Source organism: Rhinatrema bivittatum, chromosome 2 (genome assembly GCF_901001135.1).
Source record: "Rhinatrema bivittatum chromosome 2, aRhiBiv1.1, whole genome shotgun sequence".
Lineage (NCBI taxonomy): Eukaryota > Metazoa > Chordata > Amphibia > Gymnophiona > Rhinatrematidae > Rhinatrema > Rhinatrema bivittatum.
The window spans coordinates 358,065,388-358,086,935 of record NC_042616.1 but is presented as its reverse complement, the minus strand read 5'-3'; the positions used below and the strand labels follow the sequence as shown (position 1 = coordinate 358,086,935).

General features: G+C 45.2%; 1 protein-coding gene across 1 annotated transcript in view; it reads left to right on the top strand.

The window, feature by feature from the left end:
- TERT (telomerase reverse transcriptase) overlaps positions 1–21,548 on the top strand; it is a 273,000-nt gene that overhangs the window by 79,158 nt on the left and 172,294 nt on the right. The gene's annotated exons all lie outside the window — the stretch shown is intronic.

Below are 21,548 nucleotides of genomic sequence, written 5' to 3'. Positions count from 1 at the left end.
CAGAATTTCTGCACATGCTCAGTAGAGCTAAAATCTCTACTAGCTAGGAGAGATGCGTCTGTTTGATACCCACATGTCATGGCTAATTCATCTTGCTATCTGCGGAAAAGACCATTTATGGTAAGTAAACTTTCTTTGTCTGTTTTGCAGGGATATTTTATTTATTTATTTATTTAACACTTTTCTATACCGACCTTCATAGTTAAAAACCATATCGGATTGGTTTACATCGAACAGGGTAATAACTGGAGTGACAACTAGAATAAATAAGCAAATGAAGTGGAAGAGACCAAAAATACATTCAAACAAGGGGTAAGAACTTTGAAGCTTAATCAGCTGGAAAGAGAGGTTAAAGCGGCGGTAAGAATATAATATAATACAGTAGAGAGAAAAAAAAAAACAGATTAAATCATCATGTGCTTTGAAGTATCAGAGTCCATCGTTCAGTCAGCGGATAGGTCCATCGTTCAGGTAGAGAATAAGGACAGACTAATGTGTATCTGGGGGATCTGAGAAGGCTTGGCGGAAACTTGCCATTCTCTGTGCCTTTTTTTTTTCTTTTAGCCTCCTAGTTTCTTTTCTCCTTTCTCTTCCAACTCAGTTGGAATCAATGCTCGTATTCTGGTGCCATAAGCCTTCATTTGCAACTACCCAGGAATTTTTCCCCTGTTTTAATAGACCCACCCGCCTACTGTTCTAGTCTGGTTATTGCAGTAGTAGTCCTGAGGAATGGAACTATGCACCAAGGCTCCTTCTAGAACCTTATATCATAGGCTCTGAATTGGCCACCAGTTGTCACCTTTAATGATGATGGACTGCCCCTCTACCCCGCCTCCCCCCACCCAAGGGGTTGTGAATGCTGCCTCCATAGTATCCTCAGCCAACTTGGAGTGCAGAAAGTCTGTTCTGGGACTCAAGTCAGGAACTCTTTCCATGGCTGTGCACAGTACTGCCACTGAGCAACCAGGGCTGCTCTGTCTCTGTATTTTAATAGGTACCACCCTGAAGATTGCCATACAATTATTGTATTTCACATATTCGCTTTGTATTCTACTGTCCTTGGCCAAATCAGACTACTCGCATATTCTAGAACGTATTCGATCTGCAAGAAACTAATTACCTATAATTTATGCACTAAAATTGAGAGAGAGACTGCATTCATTTAAAATCTTAGGGGACAATATTTAAAGGAATTTCTTCCAAGAGTAGACAATTGAAATCTCATTATTGTACCAGATTTGCAGATTCCTACTGTTATCTAAAATGAGTCATATTGTGTGTAATTTTCAAACTGTATAGGGACAAACAACAGGTACTTTTTTCTTGTGTACTTTGCGTCAATTTTCAAAGAGAAAGTATATGCATAATTGAGTTGAAACATTTACATAGGTATTTTTGTGTGAGTATTTATTCATGGAAAATTAATGCATATTATTTCCTCCCATGATCTAAACCCTCAAAAATGCCTTCTTGCAATGTGGCTAAAGGTATGCATATTGTAGAATAAGGCACACATTTTTAATTGTATTGAGGAAGGGCAGTTTTTGCATGTAAATTGCTGTTTACCCACAGAAATTGGCTTTAAAAATTGTCCTCATAATGCATTTATGAAACTTCAAGGTAGAAAGTGGAAATTTTTACAGTAGAAGAAAAGAGAAACATTCTTTAAACTCTAAAGTACTCTGATCATTACTTCAGAGGGGGAAAGAAAAGAACAATACTATTTTTTTTTCAGTTCAGTTTCTTTGCTTTCAGAACCATAGGAAATTGTGACCTTTTGTAGTCAAGAGACAGTTTGTGGCTTTGAAATCTTCCATTGGAAGTTACTAGAACAAATTGAGTTCATTGGTATTGTTAAGCTCCACGGAATGAGTAATTTCTCGCATGTGTATCTGTACAGCAGTGCATATGTCTAGTAGTGCTACAGAAATACATAGTATTAATCAAAACAGCTTCAAGCAGTTCTCACAATCCAGAAATTCAGATTTTAAAGGTTTTCACATCCTGTGAGCTACCTGTATATATATCACTGACAGGCCTCAGATCCCACTGGGTTTGCTCAGGAAGAGGGAAAATCTTAAGTGCATATTCTCTTGCTAGAACACAGTGTCCTAAAAGGTATAATTTTCTTATTAACTGGTACAATAAAGACAAAAGTATCAGGCCATTATACCTAAAATAAACTTCTATAGTCAGTAGCTCTGCTCAGTGACCATGTTTAAGTTGCTGAGCAGAGAATAGCTGTCTTCATTACATGAACGCCGCAAACTGAGACCTGCAGGGAAGTAACCCCAACTATACCAGCGTATCCTGAGAAGAGCATCCCACCCTTGCTGGTGCTCTCCTAGGAAAATTAGCAAGGCACTAGAGGGTAGCATAATCACATAGAACCGGAGAGGGATGAATTAAGTCCAGGCAGCAAATATGAACACCACTCTATATTGCAGCCAGGATAAGGTAAGCATCAACTTTTTGAATGCATTTTTATGGTTCCCAGAAGAGTCTGGGACTATCTCAGCAAACACCATCTCTCTCCTGATGACAACTAAATCTTCAGGCATGATGGGGTTCTGTAATATTTACAGAGACAACAGAAAAAGATCATTATAGCCTTTTTAGTCTGTCTGACCACATAAACTATTCAGCATTACAATCCCTACCACTCTCTCAGAGATCCTCTTTGTTTATCCCATATTTTCCTAGCATGTAGACAGATGGACTCAGGACCAGTGGGTTATGCTCCCCTGCCAGCAGATGGACATGGAGCAAGCTGACGTCACAGTATATATATATATATCTCCTGCAGTGACCTCAGCCTGCCAGTATTCTCAGTAACCAGCAGTTGGTGGACGTGCATCTCCCTATGGGGCTTGCTTCAGATTTGGAAGGAGATTTAAAAAAAAAAAAAAAAAAGCCCTGTTCTCCTGCGGTGGTACCAGATGGTCCCTCCTCCCAGTTGAAAATTCCTGAGGTGATTTCCGTGGTCCCCTCAGCAGTGTGCCTTGGTCTGGTAGCTGGTGTTCCTGGCATGGACTTAGCTGATTGTACAGATTGAAGGCAGCGAATGCAGGCGGCCGAGCACGGCAGTGAGGCACGTGCCCTCTCCTCCTGAAGCTGTAGACAGTCTCTGTACTCAGCTGGTAAGGGCTGAACTCAGGTAAACTTAAAAAAAAGAAAAAAAGTAAATAATAAAAGTTGGGGTTAGGGGAACCAGGCAGCTTGGGTGGGCTAGGCCCCATAGTTAGGCTTTTTTTTCCCTACAGAGAGTGTAGGTAGGCCACAGCAGCTTTTTCCCGTGCTTTTGTGAGTGTTCAACTGCCTTCTACAGGAACGCCGGTTTGTGCAGTGCGTCTAGTCTTGGACGTGACTTTTGGTCCACAGCTTGTGCATGTGTTTTCTGCGCTGCTTAATTTTGGGGCACCTCATTTTTTGTGTGCATAAAATTTGTGCGCTTGAAATTTTCAGCGCGAACCAGCCGAACGCACATTCTCTGTCAGTTCTGCACCGATAGCGCCGGTGAGCAAGAAACCTAAGTGCTTTTCTCTGTGTTGCAGCTGGCATCTCAGCCTGGAGTGTCTGTATCGTGTCAGCACTGCTTAGAAGCTCAGGGAGTATTGTCTCCTCTAATTTCACTAAGCCTGGGTCTTCCCAGCCTGTGATGCTATGGCTAAGGATTTGTCTGGAAGTAATGCTGGACCTTGGAGCTTCCCTTGACTGGTTCCTCCATAGGAGATAGCAGCTCAGTGGGCCCCACTACAGTTCCTTCTGGATTTTGGCCTGGATCCTGTAGCCTTTTCTTGGGTGGAGATTTTTCAAAGTTTGCAGTTCTTTCTCAGGCTCAGTCTTCGGCTTTGCCCAATCCTGTCAGCTCAGATCCTTAACCATGGCTCTTCCCTTCTTCCAGTCCTATGTTAAAGCGCTGAAGCACACTCCTTGCTTTGCTGCGGGTATTCCCAACAAAAAACCTGGATGGCACTGATGATGAGGCAGATTCTGACTCCCTGGACAATGGGAAAGTTTCTTCCGGGACTGGAACCATAATCTGATAATGTTGCGGTTCTTTCATAGAGATGAACTGCCGTCCCTGATTTCCCAGAACTTGAAGATACTGGACTTTCTTGGTACGGATTCCATGTCTGAGCTAAAAAGGAATCCCATTTTGGTTTCTTTGGGTAAAGCCTCTTGTTTTTTTTTCCCCTGTAATGGACGCCATTCAAGAAATGTTTGATCTTGAATGGTGTGTTCTGTAGACAAATTTCAAAGAGGGTTGGACATTTGGAAGGCCCGTACTGCCTGGATCCAGCAATGAGAGGTGTTTACATTTTCCAAAAGTGGATGCACTAGTCTGTACCGCCTCTTAAGTGGACGAATATTCCTGTGGAGGGAGGAGCGGCCTTGAAGGATGTGCATGAATAGGAGGATTGAGGCCATCCTTAAGCAAGCCTTTGAAGCAGTGGCAATGACTTTGCAGATAGCTTCCTTTTGCACCCTAGGGCTCGATCATGTCTGCTTCTCTCTCTGGAAATTGATGATTCTGGAGTGAATTCCAGAGCAGTAATGGAACCTGCTGCTACCTTTTTAGCCAGTGCGGGCTGCGATTTAGTCTGTACCTCATCTAGAAAAGTGGCTTTGGTGATAGTGGTCAGGAATCATCTATGCTTGTTATATTTATTGGCTGATGCGACCTCCAAAGCTAATCTTACAAAGATCCCTTTTAAGGCTTGCTCTTGTTTTGGAGCAAGTTGGAGAAAATTGGCCAGTAAGTGGGACGAATCTCTGGTTCCTCAGTTGCTGGAGGATAAGAAGCAGTTGCAGCGCCCTTTGTTATGAGGGGTCATCTCAGGGGCTCCAAGTGGTTTCATCCCTACACAGGCTTGACCTTTCAGAGGACTCTGTCCTTCAGCAGATCTGTCCTTTCATCCAGACAGCTCAAGCGAAGAGCTGGCTCAGGTGGCAGATCCTCCCGAGCCTCACAATGAGTGGGTCCTGAGGTGATACGAGAAGGATATGCACTGAAGTTTGCATTATTCCTCAGGACGTGTTCATGGTGATTCCTTGCCACTCCCTGCAGAAGATGCAGCCAGTGGAGTCTATGCTACTAAGGCTCCTCAGGCTGAGGACTTGGTTCCAGTGCCTACATCTCAAGAAAGTATGGGGCGATATTCCATTTATTTAGTTGTGCCCAAGAAGGAAGGCTCCTTTTGTACTAACCTGGATCTCAAAGGAGTCAACCGTCATTTGAGAGTCTCGTTTTTGAATAGAAACCTTGTGCTCAGTGATAATGGCCATGCAGTCAAGGGAATTTCTGATCTCCTTGGATCTGTCCGAAACCTACCTTCATATTCCCATCCATTTGGAACACCCAACATTTTCTGCGTTCTGTGGTGTTGGTGCACCATTATTGGTTTCGGGTGCTGCCTTTTGGTCTAGCCACTGCTCCCCGAACATTTTCCCAGGTTATGGTGGTAGAAGCGGCAGGATTGAGAAGGGATGGAATCCTAGTACACTCTTATTTGGACGACTGGCTGATTCAAGCCAAGACTCTGGAAGAGAGCCGCCTGGTGACCCGCAAAGTGATCTCCTTGTTGCAGGAGCTCGGTTGGCCAAGAGCAGTCTTCAATCAATCTCAGTATCTGAGTGTTCAGTTTCGACATGAGGCAGGGCAAAGTTTTCCTGCCAGAAGTTCGGATTCAGAAAATCAGTGTCACAGGTGCAATCAGTTGGTGAACACTATACACCCAACAATGTGGCCTTATCTACAGATGCTTGGTTTGGATGCCGGCAACCCTGGAAGTGGTGCCGAGGGTGTGCCTCATTGGAACCTGCACTCTCGGGCCTCTTGGAACCTGCACTCTCGGGACTCTTTGGTTCGGCTCCACTTGCCGATGGAAATCTGCTCTCGCCTCCAGTGGTGGTTGCAGGAAGCTCATCTGAGAAAGGGAGTTTCCCTTGACCTCCCTGAACTGGTTGATATGACAGAAATGAGTCTCCAGGATTGGGGAGCTCACGTCAGGAACTGATGACTCAAGAGCATTGGAATACCAAGGCGGTCCAGTTGGCATGCTTGCAGTTCAGAACACAGGCTGCAGGGTCAAGCGGTCCATGTGATGTTGGTCAACGCAGTGACAGTGCCTACATCAGTCGACAGTGAGGAATCAATAGCCAGCAAGTGTTGCAGGAAATAGTCTGATTTATGGAATAGGTGGAAGGACATCTACAGATGATTTTGGCATCTCACATTACAGGAAAAGGCAACGTAAGAGCAGACTTTCTCGGCAGGGAGAGTCTGAACCCAGGAGAATAGATGGTGTTGGACGAGACGTTTCAGCCTTTCATTCATTGTTGGAGTCTTCTGTTCTTGGACCTGCTGGTGACTTCTCTCGCAATGTGAAAAATTCCTTAATTCTTCAGTCGCAATAGAGATCTGTGGTCCCTGGGCATAGATGCTCTTGTACAGGACTGGCTGGAAGAAAAGTTGCTTTATGCCTTACCTCCGTGGCCGTTGTTGGACAGGAAAGTTCGCAGGATCGAAGGCCACATGGGGATGGTGGTACTGATTGCACCAGATTGGCCCAAAAGACCATGGTATGCAGAACTGCGAAGACTCCTGGGAGAGACCCCTCCTATGTCTTCCGCTGCACAAGAATGTGTTGCAGCAGGGACTTGTCCTTCATGAAGATCCGATTTGGTTTTGTCTTATGGTTTGGCCCTTGAGAGGGCTCGCTTGTTGAAACGTGGATATTCTTTTACAGTGATTGCTACCTAGCGCCACGCACGGAAGTTCTCCTCTTCTTTGGTCTATGTGTGGGTTTGGAGAGTGTTTGAGGCTTGGTGTGAGGATCGAGGTGTTCTTCCTCATTTGGTTAAGATCCCACTCATTTTGGCATTTTTTGCAGAATGGGTTAAATAAAGGATTGGGCCTTAATTCCTTGAAGATCAAGGTTGCTGCTCTTGCCTGTTTCAGGAGCCCAGTGAATGGTGATTATTTTATCTCATCTGATGTGGCCCTTTTTTTGAAGGGAGTGAAGCATCTTCGGCCTCCCTTGAGGTTACCGGTTTCATATGGAGTCTTAATTTAGTGTTGGAATTCTTGGCAGGCCCTATGTTTTGACTGCTGCCTAGCCTTTCCTTGCAGTGGTTGATCTTGAAGACAGTGTTCCTGATGGCAATCTGTTTTGCGCGTTGAATTTCCAAGCTGCAGGCCTTGCCGTGAGCTGTTCCTTCTGGTGGCTCCAGGGATATTACAGCTGTGTACTGTTCCATCCTTCTTGCACAAAGTGGCCTCGGAATTTCATTTGAATCAGTCCATCTTCTTGCCATCCCTGGATAAGGTCAGGGATGCAAAGGAGTATCGTCTCCTGCATCTCTTGGATGTCAAGAGACTTGTCGTGCGGTATCTGGAGGTTTCTGAACCTTTCTGAAAGACGGATCACCTGTTTGTCCTTCATGGTGGATGGAAGCAGGGCAAACCAGCCTCATGGGCTACAATAGCTTGCTGGATTAAGAAGGTAGTCACGACTGCGTATGTGGCTGCTGACAAGTTAAGGCTCATTCCACTAGGGCTCAGGCAGTGTTCTGGGCGGAGGTTAGATTGTCTCCCGTCGACATTTGCTGAACTGCAACGTGATCCTCCTTACATACATTTTCAAGGTTTTATCATCTGGATGTGCAGGCCCGGGAGGACGCAGCTTTTGCACGTGTGGTGTTCACTGGACTGTGCGCAGCCTCCTACCCTGCTCGGGAGTAGCTTTGGTATATCCCATTTGGTCCTGAGTGCATCTTTCTACACATTGGGAAATGGAGAAATTACTAGTTACCTGATAATTTCATTTTCCTTAGTGTACAGATATGGACTCAGTGGGGCTCCGAGTCCCAGGGGATTTACTGGTAAGTGTTCATTCAGTCCCTAGATTGGGGTACCTATGTTCTTACAAGAGTTTAGTGTGTTTTGTTTGAGTACAGTTATAGTTGACTGTTTTTAATCAAGTATTTTGCTAGTCTGTCCACAGTTGCTTTTGAAGAGAATACGGGCAGGCTGGTATCACTGCAGGAGTATGTATAACTTTGACGACATCATCAGGTAAGTAGTAATTTCTCCATTTCATAAACCAAGTTTAATTACAAAACTGCCCAAAGCAGTGTTCAGCATTTCAGCAAAATAAAACACACAAAATATACAAAAATCAGCATTACCCTCTCCACCACATTTCTTCAACATATGGACAGACCATGACAAGGAGTCACTGGCCTGATTTAAGAATTCCCAAGCACACCTTGATATGTTGCCTATAAAGATTACACCCTGTGATCGCCAGAAGGAGGCTCTCTTTGGCACAATGCAAGTTCTCAGAACAGCATTGGCAGTACATTTGAAAAATTGAGACCATTTCCAGGATACACTGGCTTATGAATGAGGTTCATTGCTGGCAAGGTATGCACAAAACAAACCCATTTGGAGATGCTGCTCCGGCAGAAGCTTTATAGAATTGGGAAAATGATGGAAAACAAATATGAAAGAAGTAAAAAATTGCAGAGCACACCTAACCTTTTCCCTAAGCAAAATCATATATCTTCTCTCCTGGATCCAGATGCTCCCTCTAGTCACACAGCACTGACATGGAAGGCCTTCTGTAAGTTTCTAAAATTGGATGATGGCAAAAGAAAGTACTGTATTTTTCGCTCCATAAGACGCATCTGACAATAAGACGCACCTACGATTTAGAGCGGGAAAATTAAAAAAAAAAAAAAAAAAAGGTGTGCTAAACCGGCTCTGTTCCTGGGCGACTGTGCGTCTTAGGGAGCAAATTAGGGTAGGGCATAACATTTTTTTTTTTTTGTCCCCATTCCCCATCCCAACCCTTTAAATTTAATTAACTACCCTTTAAATTTAATTAACTACCCTCCTGACCTCCCCCCCCCCCCCCCCCCCGCAAAGATTGCCAAAAGTCCCTGGTGGTCCAGCGGGGGTCCAGAGCGCTCTCCTGCACTTGGGCCGGTGGCTGCCAGTATTCAAAATGGCGCTGATAGCCTTTGCCCTTACTATGTCACAGGGGCTACCAGTGCCATTGGTCGGCCCCTGTCACATGGTAGGAGCACAAGATGGCGCCGGCCGTCCATTGCTCCTACCATGTGACAGGGGCCGACCAATGGCACTGGTAGCCCCTGTGACATAGTAAGGGCAAAGACTATCAGCGCCATTTTGAATACTGACAGCCAATGGCCCAAGTGCAGGAGATTGCTCTGGACCCCCGCTGGACCACCAGGGACTTTTGGCAAGTCTGGGGGGGGGCAGGAGGGGGGGGGGGGTTGTAGTTAATTAAATTTAAAGGGTTGGGATGGGGAATGGGGACAAAAAAAAAAACAAAACATTGGTTGTAGTTAGTTTTGTTTTTTTTTTAATATTCTCTCCATAAGACACACAGACAATTTCCTCCCACTTTTGGGGAAAAAAAAGGTGCATCTTATGGAGCGAAAAATACGGTAACACATAACATGGAAATATAATTTTCATGTTATGTGACGTTCTAAAATGTCATACTATTATGTAAGAAGACAATGGATAGACCAGTAGCCTTAGATCTAGGAATACTTTATTGTACAGTTGGTTAAAAGCGCCTAACTCTGACCGAGTTTTGCCAAAATGGCTGCATCAATTAGATAGGATACCCAAAAGAATAATAAAACATTGATATTAAAACATAAAAAAAACTGGAAAACATAAATTATTAAAAATATAGATAAACACAAACTGATATAAATAACTTAATACACACTTATACAGCTCAAAATATGTAAAAAAAAATGTTTTGGAGATATTTTAGTTTCTGTAAAAAAACAAAAAAAGAATAAATAGATAAAAACTAGAGAGGAGGTAAAAGGACTAAGAGTACCTTTGTGTACAAAGCTGGTATGATGTAAACCTCTTTATTGCCGGAGGGGTTGAAATATAATGGAAAATAAATTGTCAGTCTCTGAAAAGGAACCATAATATTAATAATAGGGAAGAGAGAGAAAAAAAGTGACACTGCAAATCAAATTGCAAAATTAATATTTAAAACTCACCAGCTTCACAAATTGCAAAAGCAAAGGCGTAATATATGCTGCATGTTGTCCTTGCAATAAATATTATATTGATGAAACCATCAGACCGCTAAACAAAAGAATTATTGAACACAAAAGTGCTATTAATAGGAAATTAGATGGTAGACCTTTGGTGGAACATTGTATCCTGGCTAACTATGTCTTTGATTATAAATTTGTCATTATTTCCAAACCAGTGTTGAACTGAAAAGGGGGGGGAAATATAGACAAAATTCTAACTAAAATTAATTTAATACCTTACAACCAGTTGGACTTATTCAAGAAATAGATCTTTGTCTTTCTATGATTAATACATACATTGCATATCTCTTTAGATTTAAATATATTTCTGTTGCCCAACAATGCTGTCCCCCTCTATCTTGGCCATTCCTCTGGTTCATTTTCAAATCTTTTTTTTTAGCTTTTATTTTTCTGGTGCAAGTATTATGTCCTCTCTTTTCCATTTTCACTTCCATCTTTCCCTTTCCCTTTCCCTTTCCTTTTCCACCCACATCCCTATCCGTACCTCCTTCCCTGCCCTATCCCCCCTTCCTCTTCTTCCTTTCCCCTCCTCATACCCCTTATGCTGTTGTTTTTTTTGGTTTTTTTTTTAACCACAACAGGAGAATAAAGTGGTCATGATTGCTTCTCTATTTCCCCACATTGGCACGTATTTATTCATTTATTTGTGACTGCCACCTAAATCCATCGGCAATATTTTAGTGTTTGCCTTGGGAAGAATCATCCAAACACCCTGTGCCATACTACAATCTGATTTTTAAATTTTCGGCATATTTAACAGGAATGATTAATGGATATTTTAACTATTGTTTTGTAATTATTTTAGTTTGACTGCCCCTTGTCTAGTAAGATTTGATTTTTTATGATATATGTTTAGGTCAGTATGTAATATACTGATCCATTTAGGTCAAATCCATCGTGCTCGGTAGGTCCACTCCTGATGCAGAGTACCACAGTGACGTCATGCAGGCTATCTTTTACCAAGAAAAAGTGGATATTTAAGAAGGTTCTGTAGCAGTTTCGAGATTTCAGTTAAGGTGTATTTTGGCATATTTGTTATACTGCACATATATTGAACAAACGATGCTAAACTTACAGATCTGGGTAAGCAAATTGTTAAATTTTGTGGCTTTAGAATTAATTTGAAAAAATAACTATTGATATAAAACCAAAGTATTGATTTATATTGTTGTATATAGTTTTCAAAATGATATATAGTATTGCAGGCAGTCTATTTGGTATCCTAATGCAGTGGTTCTCAACAGGTGTGTCGGGACACACTGGTGTGTCGCGAGGTCCTGGGAGGAGTGTCGCAGAGACAGCAGATGACTGCTTCATCAGTCTGGGTGGGAGTTGGTTGACTTCTCTTATATTGGGCCTGATAGGAGGCTCCTCTCACTTCCTTCTCTTCTTTCTGGCCCAGTGGGAGGCTGTTTCCTCCTTCACCCAGATCAGAGCGAGACATTGCCAGCTCCTGCTGTTCTGGGCCTGATGGGACACACTATCTTCCCCTGCTGAGTCTGGGAGTGATGCTGCTGATGATCTCTTCACCCTGTGGAGGGTGGGGGAAAGGAGGTTGGGGATGCTGGGAAGATGAAGGTGGAACGGAGAAGGGAGTGTGGGGGCTGCTGAGCAGGAAAGAGGTGGGAAACAGGGGGGTTGGGGTAGCTGGACAGGCAGGGAGATGGGATGAAGGGGGTAGGGAGAGATAAGTAGGGAAGTGAGGGAGAACAGGGAAGAGGATGTGGGACATCAGGAATACTGGGCAGGGATGTAAGTGTGAGCGGATGATTGAAAGGGAGTAATTAGGAAAAGTGAAGGATGATGAGGCATGGAAGGGGGTGTGACAGGGTGCAAGAGCATATGTCAGTTTTCGGAACGTGCATTTCTTCTATCTTTGTACTTTGATTAGTGTAGGAGGATTTGTATTTCTGTTTCTAGCTCTCCAGTTTTGCACTGCATGCAGAATGGCTTTTTGAGGTTTCCATTTCAGTTTTTGTCTCCACATTTGTAATTTGTGGTATTTTATTCTGTATTTGTTGAAGATCAGATCTGTATGTGACGGAGGTGAGGTATTTTACTTGTATCAATCTTTTGTTACATTTTCTCATTCAATAGGACATGCATTGGTGCTGCACTGCTGCCTTTTGTTATAATTAGTGAGGTTTGGGTGGACCCTTGGACACTGTGGCAGCTGACCACGCCCATGTGGGGAAGTCTTGTGAGGGGCCACAGGCCAGGCTCAGCTCTGGACACACAAACACAGATATTTATTTATTTAGACAGTTTGAGAAGCCACCAGAGGTGGCAGTAGTGAGTAAAAGGTGTAGCCCGGCTGGGCTAGTATTCCCCAGGGTGCTGGAACAGCGGTTCCTCCGTTAGCAGTGCTGTAGTGGAAAAATGAGTACAATAGAACATTCACAGAGTCCCAAGTATGGAGAAGCCCCGAGATAGGGAGAGCTGGCCCTCGAGGAGCGAGTACCAGATACCTGGGAGCAGAGAGACTCGTTGGCAAAGTACTCACACAGCGGTTCCACGTAGGAGATGGCACTGGTGCTGGAACGGAGGCAGGCCCTCGAGGAGTGAGTACCTGGTTCCAGGGAGACAGCTCTGAGGAGTAGATGATAGTAGTACTTACTGATGGTGTCTGTAGCAAATTCTTCCAAGTAGAAGAGGAGATAGATGCAGGCAGCGGGTCAGGGAACATGGGCCCTCGAGGAGCGAGTAACGATTACCTGATAGCGACCTGAAAGAAGCAAAAGAGGCCCCCGAGGAGCGGGTACCCCGTTAGCAGAAAGAATCCAATAGAAGTTGGAAAGGCAGAGTAGCTGGGTACGGAGAGCGAATCCCATCCGTAAGAATTCCCCTTGCTAATTCAACTTTAGGCTTAAATATCCGGGCAGCGTGACGTCATCACAGGAGGACGCCCCTGAGGAACGCGCCAATGAGGAAATAAGAATGAGGGCTGCGTGGCGCGCGCGCCCTAAGGTACCTGTAGAACATGGCGGGAGGCAGCACCCAAGCCGGTCCGGGGACGTTGGAGAGGACGGCAGGCGGATGCCGCGGCAGCCATGCATCTGTGAAGAGCAGGAGGAGCCACAAAAAAGGAAAGGTAGGCGAAGTGAAGCAGTCAGAAAGTGACAGTCACAAAACCTTTTTATAGGAAGGGCTATTGCTGTTTGAGTTCTTGGAATTAGTGTTGCAATGGTATGGAAGATTTGCTACGCATGTGCTGAGTGTTTTTGATTTTTTCAGGTTTTATATTTTACAATGCGCTTGGTAGTAAGGGAGTTTGTGTTTCTGTTACTGAGATAGCACCAGAATCAGAATATCTTTTTTATATAGCGAGTTGCATTTGAAATATCCTAGTACTATTCTGCATCCATTGTTTAGGGATGAGGTGGGGGCGGGTTCTTATGGATGCAGACTATATGTTTACATTTGACGCCATGATGGTCAAGTGTTCAGTGTGTCATGCCTGTAAGCATGATCTGCCAGGTGTGTCCCAATAGAAAAAAGTTTGAGAACCACTGTCCTAATGTACTGCTGTAAACTGTTTAATACATTTTTTGACAAACGTTTGGAGTTTTAAAAAAAAAAATAATATAGCAAGCACGTTTCCTCAACATACCCAGATCAGTGCAGAAAAGTGGGTTGTGTATCCCTACCAGCAGGTGGAGTCAGAGAACAATTAGAACTTTGGGCACTGCTACATAACGAGAGTGCCACCTGCAGTCACTCAGTATTTCTCGGACTCCAGCGGGTGGTACAGATGCACACCTGCAGTCTTTAACTATATTTTTTATTTAGTTATTTTCAATTTAATTTTTTGGTTTACGGTTGCTTCCTGAGGTGTTAGGCGCCTTCGTGGGCCATCCCTCAGTTGAAGCCGGTCATCCGGGGAGTTGGATATTCCTGTCAGGGTTTCGCCCGCCACAGTTCGGTGTCTGACGACCAGGGGCTCCTGGCTACTCACCACGGTCTCTGCTATAGCTGCTCCCTTATCTCCTGCAACAGTTTTTCTCTGTGTCTTGGTAAAGTTTAATTAAAAAAAAAAAAAAAAGAAGAGCTCTTTTCACTGCGGCTGACTGACAGTCTTCAGTGCTGAGGTAAGGAGAGGTGCAGGAGGGACCGGGTCTTTTAAGGCCGGCCGGAGAAGATGTCAGCAGTGTTCCCCTCAGTTCCTGGGGCTCCGGGTTGTTTTCTGAGGTCAAGGGTGAGTTTTTTTTCTCTGTGTGCCTTGTTTACTCGCCACTTCCCTGCTGGGTGGCCTTGCGATTTCACTATAGACAGATTCCTTTCCCGCGGCACGGCTGTGCGCGTTTTTTTCTCCTCAGCCGCTAGTCTCTTAGCCCACAGCACAAAAAGTTTGTTTTTCTGGTCCTGCCTGACTGAAATTTTATCCGTGTTGCGGCTCCGAGCGTTTCTTTTTTTTATTCGCGCTCTTTCCTATTTCACTTCAGACTATCAGTGCGCTGCTGCGGATGGGACCGAAAACAGAATTGCAGGCCTGCCGCGCGTGTGGGTCACGTGGCCAGGCGTTAGATGTGGCCGCCTTATGCTCAGCGTGTTCCCCGGGGTTAGAGGGCTCTTCAGGGCTTCTTGCCTCCTCCCTCGGGGAGGGAACGTCTGTCTGACCTTCGGCTTCGCAGGAAGAGGATTCTCTGCCTGTTCTAGCCCCGGTGAGGGAAGACCTCACCAGGGGAACTGATGATATCACGCCAGCCAACTCTCCAGTGGGGGAGGGGGACCCGGAGGGGATTTCCCCAGAATTTGTCGTCCTTATGCACCAGGCTTTCCTGGCAAGGAAACGCTCAGCGGTAAAGCGGCCTGGTCTCCTGGGGGCAGGTTCGGACCCGCCTGAGAAAAGAGGTTAGGGTACGGACCCTCATCAGCACTTCACTGATCAGGCTCATCCCATAGGGGATTCTCTCCAGGGTACACGAGATCCGATCCTGGGGTCTGGGGCTACGCCGACTTCTGGGGTAGTAGGGGCGGCAGACCCAGATCCGCGGCCGGATCCGGCTGATATGGATACTGATGAGCCTGATGACCCTCCTGCGGAGGGGGATGACCCCAGCGTGGTACGTTTGTTCAAGCAGGATGAGTTAAGATAAAGGTGAACCGGTAGATGTAGTGTATTTGGATTTTCAGAAGGCGTTTGACAAAGTCCCTCATGAGAGAGGCTTCTACGAAAACTAAAAAGTCATAGGATAGGAGGCGATGTCCTTTCGTGGATTAGAAGCTGGTTAAAAGACAGGAAACAGAGAGTAGGATTAAATGGTCAATTTTCTCAGTGGAAAAGGGTAAACAGTGGAGTGCCTTAGGGATCTGTACTTGGACCGGTGCTTTTCAATATATATATAAATGATCTGGAAAGGAATACGACGAGTGAGGTTATCAAATTTGCAGATGATACAAAATTATTCAGAGTAGTTAAATCACAAGCAGACTGTGATACATTGCAGGAGGACCTTGCAAGACTTGAAGATTGGGCATCCAAATGGCAGATGAAATTTAATGTGGACAAGTGCAAGGTGTTGCATATAGGGAAAAATAACCGTTGCTGTAGTTACACGATGTTAGGTTCCATATTAGGAGCTACCACCCAGGAAAAAGATCTAGGCATCATAGTGGATAATACTTTAAAATCGTCAGCTCAGTGTGCTGCAGCAGTCAAAAAAGCAAATAGAATGTTAGGAATTATTAGGAAGGGAATGGTTAATAGAACGGAAAATGTCATAATGCCTCTATATCGCTCCATGGTGAGACCACACCTTGAATACTGTGTACAATTCTGGTCGCCGCATCTCAAAAAAGATATAGTTGCGATGGAGAAGGTACAGAGAAGGGCAACCAAAATGATAAAGGGGATGGAACAGCTTCCCTATGAGGAAAGGCTGAAGAGATTAGGGCTGCTCAGCTTGGAGAAGAGAAGGCTGAGGGGGGATATGATAGAGGTCTTTAAGATCATGAGAGGTCTTGAACGAGTAGATGTGACTCTGTTATTTTCACTTTCGAATAATAGAAGGACTAGGGGGCATTCCATGAAGTTAGCAAGTAGCACATTTAAGACTAATCGGAGAAAATTCTTTTTCACTCAACGCACAATAAAGCTCTGGAATTTGTTGCCAGAAGATGTGGTTAGTGCAGTTAGTGTACCTGGGTTCAAAAAAGGTTTGCCAGGTTCTTGTGGCCTGGTTTTGGCCTCTGTTGGAAACAGGATGCTGGGCTTGATGGACCCTTGGTCTGACCCAGCATGGCAATTTCTTATGTTCTTATGTTCTTATTCCCCAGGTCCTTGAAGTTCTGGGACTTAAGGTTTCTCAAGAAGAGTCTGACACGAGGGCGTCAATCCAGTCCTCGATGGCATTAGGGGTCCCACAACATCTTTTCCTCTGCCTAAGAAGGTTCGCAAACTAGTGACCTGGGAGTGGGAGACTCCGGATTCCGGCTTGAAGGTGGGCAGAGCTATGGCGAAACTGTACCATTATCGTCTGATGTTTTAGATTTACTGAAGATTCCAAAGGTGGACGCCGCGAAAAAGACCACTATCCCGGTTGCTGGGGTGACTGCCCCTAAGGATATGCAGGACCGCAAGCTGGAGATCCAGTTGATGTTACGGGACCGGGCCGTGTCCCGCTCCCTCCTCCTACCTTGGGCTGTCCCGGCCCGCGCAAATCGTCCCTGGCCTCCCAGGCCTGCTCCGTGGTGTCTCCACTGCGAGGGAGACTCTGCTGACTTCCCGTCGCTGGCCCTGCCCCCTAGGCGCGCACGCAGGGGCTCCACTCTTAAAGGGGCCAGCACGGGAAACCTGGGACAGCTTCTGGATGATGTCAGACGCTGCAGGGTATATTACCCTGCAGCTGGGATTGGATCCTCGCCTTGCAACGAGGTTCCTCAGGGCTCCCTGACTGCTAGTTGCTGTGTTTGTCTGACTTCTGCTGTCTTCGACCCGGCTTGCTTCCTGACCTGTCTCCTGCTTTCGCCCCTTGGTTTGGTATCGACGTCTGACTTCTGGCTTCCGACCCTGCTCCGTCCCACGACTCCATCTTCAGCTTCTGTTCCTGGCTTGGCTTGTCTTCTGACCTTCTGGCTTCCAACCCGGCTCTGTCCCCGACTCCATCTTCTGCTTTCTCCCTGGCTCTGGTGTGGATCACTGACTCCTGGCTCCTGACCTGGCTTCGCTCCTGGACTCCGACTTTGGCTTCTTCCTCATCTCAGGTATCTGGTACTCGCTAGCCCTGAGGTTTCTCCTAAGTCCCAGCGGCTCGGGCTCTCACGGGCTGCTCCCGGGGGAGCTGCGGGCTTCCGAGGGTGAAGACTCTTCATCCACCTGCATCCAGCCATCGTCCATCTCTTCAGCTGCTGCCTGGGTCCTTGGTCGCATAGGACTCCACCTAAGTCCAAGAGGTCCAGGTCCCTACGGGGGCTCCTCCTGAGGGGACCTCGGACTTCCAGTGGTGAAGTCTCCTCTAGTCTCTCCCGAGCCACCTCCCGGCTGGGACGCTTGCTGTAGCCTTCCATAGCATACCATCCTCTGTCCCAACCGGCCCAAGGGTCCATGACCGTAACAGCTGAAGCGAGCATTCGAGGTTGCCGCGCTAAGCCTTTGGGCGGCGGTTTGCGCTAGCCTCATGCAGAGGACCTGTCTGTGTTGGGTCCAGGAGTCTGCTGCCGGGGCCTGTATGGGCGACAGTGGAGCTCTGCAGTCCACCCGCCTAGAAGCAGGCATCGCTTATGTTGCAGCTGCTTTGTATGATCTGGTGAGGACCTCGGCGAGAGGTATGATGTCCTTGGTGGCAGCACGGCATCTCCTGTGGCTGCATAATTGGGTGGCGGATTTGTCCTCCAAGTCCCAGCTTTGTAATCTACCCTTTAAGGGCAAGCTCCTGTTTGGGGAGGATCTGGATCAGCTAGTAAAGCTGCTTGTCGAATCCAAGGGCAATCGGTTGCCGGAAGATAAAAGATCTTCTAAGAAAGTCTTCCCTCTTCTAGCTAGGTTTCGGGACTCTCGCCGCTTCAGAGTTGGTAGATACTCCGCACCTCCTGGTTCTAAACCTGCTTTGGGGTGCCAGCAGTCCTTAACTTAAGGTATCTGCTTGTTACCTCGATTGGTATGTTGCCAGAGGATGTGGTTAGTGCAGTTAGTGTAGCTGGGTTCAAAAAAGGTTTGGATAAGTTCTTGGAGGAGAAGTCCATTAATGGCTATTAATCAATTTTACTTAGGGAATAGCCACTGCTATTAATTGCATCAGTAGCATGGGATGATCTTAGTGTTTGGGTAATTGCCAGGTTCTTGTGGCCTGGTTTTGGCCTCTGTTGGAAACAGGATGCTGGGCTTGATGGACCCTTGGTCTGACCCAGCATGGCAATTTCTTATGTTCTTATGTTTTATTTACACACTCTAGCATCTCCCGATGATACATTTACCCAGTCAATATTGGGGTAATTGAAACATAGAAATGATGGCAGAAAAAGACCAATCGGCCCATCCAGTCTGCCCAGCAAGCTCCCACACTTATTTTCCCATACTTATCTATTTCACCAACACCAAGTTCAGGGCCCTTGTTGGTAACTGTTTGATTCAAATTTCCTGCCACCTCCTGCCATTGATGCAGAGAGTAATGTTGGAGTTGCATCAAAAGTGAGCATAAGGCTTAGGGGCAGATTTTAAAAGCCCTGCGTGCCTATGTTGCATAGGCCGCCGGGGCTTTGCTTGGGGGGGGTGTCGGGGGTGGTGTGGCATTCGGGGGGGGGGGGTGTTTCAGGGGCGGGGCCGTGGGCGCGGTTCCAGCCCGAGGGCGTTCCGGGGCGTGGCCGAGGCCTCTGAACCAGCCCCTGGGGCCGGGGAATGGCGCGCCGGCAGCTGGCTGGCGTGCACAAGTTACGTCTGCCTCAGGCAGGCGTAACTTTCTCAACAAAGGTGGGGGGGGGATTTAGTTAGGGCTGGAGGTGAATTAGGGAGGGGAAGGTGGGGGGGCAGGAAAAAAGTTCTCTCCGAGGGAGCGGAGGCAGGCTGCTTGGTTCGGCGCGCCCAGGTTGCACAATTGTGCACCCCCCCTGCGCACGCCGACCCTGGATTTTATAACATGTGCGCGGTAGCGCACGCATGTTATAAAATTGGACGTAGATTTGTTCGCGCCGGGTTGCGCGAACAAATCTACGCCTGCGCATAACTTTAAAAATCTACCCCTATATGTTTAAGGGTAGTAACCGCTGCATCAAGCAAGTTACCCTGATGCTTTTTTACCCAGACTGCACAGATCCTTGATGGATGTTGTCTGAATGTAAATCCTCTTTTCCACATTTATCCCTGCCGTTTAAGCAGAGAGCAATGCTGTATATGCATTCAAAGTGATGTATCAGGCTTAATTGGTTTAGGGTAGTAACCGCCGTAATAAGCAAGCTACCCCCACGCTTATTTGTTTACCCAGATTATGAAGTTCAATCCTTGTTGGTTGTTGTCTGAATGCAAATCCTCTTTTCCACATTTCCCCCTGCCGTTGAAACAGGAGCAACGCTTTATATGCATTATTACCGCACTACCAGTTTGGTTAGCTTCCCTAATTTCTCTTAGTATTTCGCTGTCCTTCTCACCATCTTGGCCAGGTGGACGGTCGTATACTCCTATCACTATAGTGTTTTCCAACTCACAAGGGATTTCTACCCATAAAGATTTGATTGTGCATTTAGTCTCATGCAGGATGTTTACCCTGTTGGACTCTATGCCTTCCCAGACATAAAGTGCTACACTGCCTCCCAGGTGCTCCTCTCTGTCATTGCGATATAATTTGTACCCCGGTATAGCACTGTCCCATTGGTTATCCTACCATGTCTCTGAGATGCCAATTAAGTCTGTCATCATTCACTGCTATACATTCTAATTCTCCCATCTTACTTCTTAGACTTCTGGCATTAGCATACAAATGTTTCAAAGTTTGTTTTTTGTTTGTATTTTCATTCTGCTTTTTAATTGATAGGGATAAGTTAGAATTTTTTAGCTCAGGTGAGTTTTTAGTTACAGGCACTAGGACTACTTTTCTTATTATTGGAACCTATTATTGGAACCTCACTGTCGGGATGCCCTAATTCTAATGCATCATTAGTATCCTTTGAAGATACCTCCCTCCGAACCATGCGCTGTTGACCAACTATATAACTTCTGTTTATTCACTGCCTTACTGACTATTAAAAGCACAAACACGCTAAATAATATTCTCCAATAGTTAACTTCGCCCCAATACTTTTAAAAAAGAAAATTTCCCAAGCAAAACTTACTGATTCCTTTCAGCCACCAGCAAGGTGATCCTTTCCTCTCAGTGCTCCCTCTAGATGGACAATAGACCATTGTCTGTGGAAACAAAGCAATAATAAGCAGTCATTATAGCACCATGAATAAAATAAAAATACTTAGCTTAAGCACAAAGTCTGACAGCATCTTAGTAGAAGGGACCATGAGAAAATTTAAAAGAAATTTTTTCATAAAAATCTCTAATGCAGGACTGTTTAAAATACTTGGATTTTGGTTTTCCTGTTTGTTGCGTTGATTATACGCAATATATATTTAAATTCCATAACAGAGAGCAAACTAAACTCATTACTCTACATTATTTAAAGCGATAATGTAGATAGATTAATCATCTCTTACATCCCCTTTTTTCAGAGTCTGTTTTAACTTTAAAACTTTCTGCTAGAAAACCAAAGCCAACATTTCAAGATCTGGTAAATTCACAAACTTCAAATGAACATCCGCCTCATTCCCTAATAAAGAATGTACCGCTTTAGGATTATTGCCTGCTCTCCTAATAAACCCAGAGTAATATTCTTTGTTTACTATCCTTTTAAAATAGATAGTACAAGCATGTCACCAAAGTTTCCTTTCCTATATTACCAGTTTTCCATCCACAGTTTTTCTAAATGGTGCAAACTGTATCTAAATTTGGTCAACCCCCAGTTGAACCAGGGAGAAATTAATCTCTTCTTATTAAACATATTCCTGCTTTCCACGGCACATTACCCTTAAATTGAGGATAGCATATTACACCATCCATTAATCCCACTCTACAAATTAAAATTTTGAATGTTCTCAGAATAAATATCTAACAAAGATTCCATCATTTCTGCAAACATCTCCATATCTCCCTTCCAAAAATCCTTCTCTTCTCTCAAAATATGATTCCTATCAATAAAATTAAAAAAAATTAAACCAAATTTCATTGCAAAATAATCTAACCAGGAGAACATATTAGCACCCAGAAATTCCTCATTCCCCAAATTCCAGGCTGCCTTAGAACCAAAAATTAAGTCAAGGGGGTGACTTTTCATGTGTGGATTCCTGAACTAATTGTATTAAATCACTTGCTGATAGCATATAAATGATATGACTTGCTTTCTTATTGGTCTCCCAGTCCACCCATAAGTTAAAATCACCCACCACTAAAAAT